Source organism: Nothoprocta perdicaria, unplaced genomic scaffold, assembly GCF_003342845.1.
Source record: "Nothoprocta perdicaria isolate Ctin4 unplaced genomic scaffold, notPer1 scaffold_240, whole genome shotgun sequence".
Lineage (NCBI taxonomy): Eukaryota > Metazoa > Chordata > Aves > Tinamiformes > Tinamidae > Nothoprocta > Nothoprocta perdicaria.
The window spans coordinates 21,235-24,962 of NW_020455467.1; the positions used below are offsets into that span (position 1 = coordinate 21,235).

General features: G+C 38.0%; 1 long non-coding RNA gene across 1 annotated transcript in view; it reads right to left on the reverse strand.

Moving 5' to 3' along the window:
• Positions 1-3,581: 3,581 nt before the first annotated feature.
• LOC112947670 overlaps positions 3,582-3,728 on the reverse strand; it is a 13,191-nt gene continuing 13,044 nt past the window's right edge. The window contains exon 2 of the long non-coding RNA XR_003249453.1: positions 3,582-3,629. This is a non-coding gene — a long non-coding RNA (uncharacterized LOC112947670). The remainder of the gene's footprint in view (positions 3,630-3,728) is intronic.

Here is a 3,728-nt window from a genome sequence, read left to right on the forward strand (position 1 = left end):
TTTTTTTCCTGGATCTTGTACTGTGAATATATTACATCTTTTCTGGAGTGCTGTCCAAACATCATGTTCAGAAGCAACTAATATGTCAAGTTAGGAGCTCTGCCTTTGCACAGGGTAAGCACCCTTCAAACCAGTGCACAAGGGGTCTAAAAGACCAGCACATTATTTAACAGACTTAATACTGTTTGTCACTGATGGAGTTAAGCTACATGTAAACAGATTAGTTCACTGAGGATCGGGTGTTAAGTTTGTCCTCAGAAAAGGATATCATGAGTGCTGTTAGCCTTATTTCAAGAGAGGGCAAGGTGGGGTGAGGGATAGCTGCGTTCGGGGCTGGCGGCCCTCAGGGCTCAGCATCGTGCTCACCACTGATATGCCCACCACAAGTGCTCCAGCTCACGGAAAGCTCTTCTGGCACTGCAGATACAACCCCAACAAATGCTTAGAACAAAAATGTGCAGTGTGCAATGTGCATCAACATCACATATCACAGAATCACAGAATCCCAGAATGGTTGAGGTTGGAAGGGGCCTCTAGAGATCACCCCCTGCTCCAGCAGGGACACCCAGAGCACGGGGCACAGGGCGGCATCCAGGTGAGTTTGGAAGATCTTCAGAGAAGGAGACTCTACAATTTCCTGGACAGCCTGTTCCAGGGCTCTGTCACCCTGGCAGTGAAGAAGTTCTTCCTCACATGGATTCAGAACTTCCTGTTGAAAGAACTTCGAAACTACACTGGTCTGAACTGAAATGTAGTTCATGAAAAGCACAAGATATAATGGGCATTTTCAGGTAATTACAGAAAGTAATTTCTAAACATCTCCTTCAGATATCTGCCTCCTTTCTAAGCTTTATATTGTAGAACTGGCCAAAATACAGTTATTGCAGTATTAGCAATATACTGCTAAAACAGAGATAAATCCCAAGTTGGTTCTTATACATTTACATATTTTACACTATTCCTTCTAGGCTTAAGCATAAAACTATTTAGAAATTAGAAATACTTACATAATCAGACTGCATTACTGGCTATACAGCTGTGCGTATACATTCCTACTTTCAAACTAAGGAAGTTGTGCATGAAAATGTGCTGTCTCTATCCTGTTTTCAGTCAACATCTTTCCCCATCATATGCAACGAATTTAAGAAATCTGGCATTTCATGAGATTACACAGCTAGAGATAATCCAGGAAACTGCAAATAAAATAACATTACTAAATATATAGTTATCTCACTGGATTGAAACAAATTCAGTCTACTCTGGCTAAAATGCACATAATACTTTCTTTTTTTCCTTCTACTAAAACTTCTTCCCAAGAGCTTCTTTATATCATAAATGGAAAGCATTTTATAAATATATACACACATTTAGTATAGGAGAAAAAAAAATAAAAATAAATTACTTCTGCATCAACTACAGATTTGAGCAATCCCCAATAACCCAAAAAATGGCTAACATTTTCTATTACTAAAACTTGAAGTAAGTTTTCATACCTTCTTTACTGGACTATTGTAATAAACATTTTTTTATTAATTTGTTTGATAGCTGTTATTGAGAGACAATCCACAAGTCTTATGGAGACAGAGATAATTCTGTCACAAAAAAGTCAAAAGAACACACTTGCCGTGCAATATGTCATTAAGAAATATATACAAAAACACATATATAAATTCCTGTATTTTCAATCAGTGAACATCAAGTGTTGGTATCTCAATTTCAGAAGGGTAAAAGCTTAGCACACCCAGTAAGATAAGGATGTCTGTTTATCTCAGTAGCTTAATTTCCATAAATTAGTTAAGGAATTTGTTCTTTCCTATTCCCTTCCTGCTCCCTTTGACTCCCACTGATTTCCCTTTACTTAATCAAGTTTACAGTGCTCACACACCAGAAACCAGTCATCCTATTAAGACAAAACTCCTACTGATGAATTAATATATGCATTATGAAAACTTCACTGCTTGCCAGACAGGAAAATTCCTTACATATTCTAAAATATTCAGTCACACACACATTGAAAAAATGACAAAAACAGTACAGTTTGCTCTTTCCTTATCAGAGGACGTTATTAATGCGACTATTTACTTCTAGTAGGAATTTTTAGCTACCATTTAGTTTTTAAAAAGGCAGAAGGTGACAGAAATGCCCATAAATTCATACACATCAAGCAGAAATCTTCGAGGCAATACATCTTGTAAAACTTTGCCACTATGATTAAAAGGTAACAGATTAGCTGATTAGGACATTTTATTTTAATAATGGAGCTACAATTTTATTATATTATTATATAGTTTTTTATTCTTATATTATTATATAGTTGAGTTTGGAGGGTCCCAATCAGAATTCTGAACGTTGCAACTCTATGCACATTTTGGGCTTAGACTGATCAGAACCAGAGGATGCATTTGTGCAAATCCACACAGAGCACTTGCACAGTTTCATAAAACAGGGCTACTCTTCCCAGAGCTATGCGATTCCCACGTGTGCGTAATTCAGCAGCAACACCACACCTGGCTCTGTAAATCTGTCGTTACTTCATGCTCTTGGGTTCCTTGCACGAGGACCTTGGCCCCAAGGGGAGGTTTGACAATGGGGGCAAGAGGCGAGGGCAGATGCTGTGGGCGGCTGGGAAGGGCCGGGCTGGGCAGCGCTCCCCAAAAGCCACAATCCTTAAACTTGCCAGCACTGCTAGTAGAGTCTAGTAGATAGGTAGGTTGATCTTTATAGATACGTAGGTTGATGGAAATGCCTGGATTGGTAACATTTATATGAATTATTATATTCACATACAGACATTTTTATAAATTTCAAGTATAAAAGATTAATATTTGTCATGTGTACTAAGCAAGATGTGGTAAAGATTAACTGGTTATGAAGAAAGAAAGTGTACCCAAAATTGAGATGACATGTAGAAATGTAACCATGAAATACTGTCCTGTTTTTCATCTACAGCTCTCAAATACTGGTAACGCAGCCGCCATTTATCCATGAACCTATTACTCAGTGGGTAACAAAGATTTGGGAAATACACACAGTGTGTGTAAATTGCTTTTAATAAAAGCAATTAGATCGTTGAATGAATATTGTTCATTACCACCTGTGAGGACAGGGACATCTGGTGGACAATGCTGTCATTTGGTATTTGTCCTGTATATTTTCAACAGGTTTGTTTTCTTTCAAAACTATAGAATAAAAATCTAATCTAGGCAATGGCCCACACTTCGGAAAGCCTGGTTTTTATCTTGTTGCTAAGGGGCCTTGCAACATACACTTTATAATAAACCAATCTTAGATGAGGTTACTTTTCATCATCTTTCAGCAAACATGATTATAGCCAGTGCTCAAGTGGTAACCATAGACTTCCCTAAGAGCAAAAACACACATTTGCTTCTGTAACTCAGCAAACCCAGCAATATTTAATCCCGAACACTGAAGCATATTTGATCCCGAGTTTAAAAGGGATTTTCAGAAACTACTGATGTTGTTTAATTTCAAGTCCATAAGTACGTGGGTGTTCTAGGTCTCACAGTAATCCCTGCAGCAAATGGAATGCAGAGGTCCATGGAAGGCCACAGAAGCTCCACAACCCTTGAGCAGCAGAAGGAACCTGCTCGAGTCCATCCTTTTCCAGCCTAATAGAAGAAGTGAACAGGTTTAGGAATGTCCACAATAAAGCACAGCCACGAATTTGTCAGGAATAAAACAGAATTAAAAAAAAAAAAAAAAAAAAA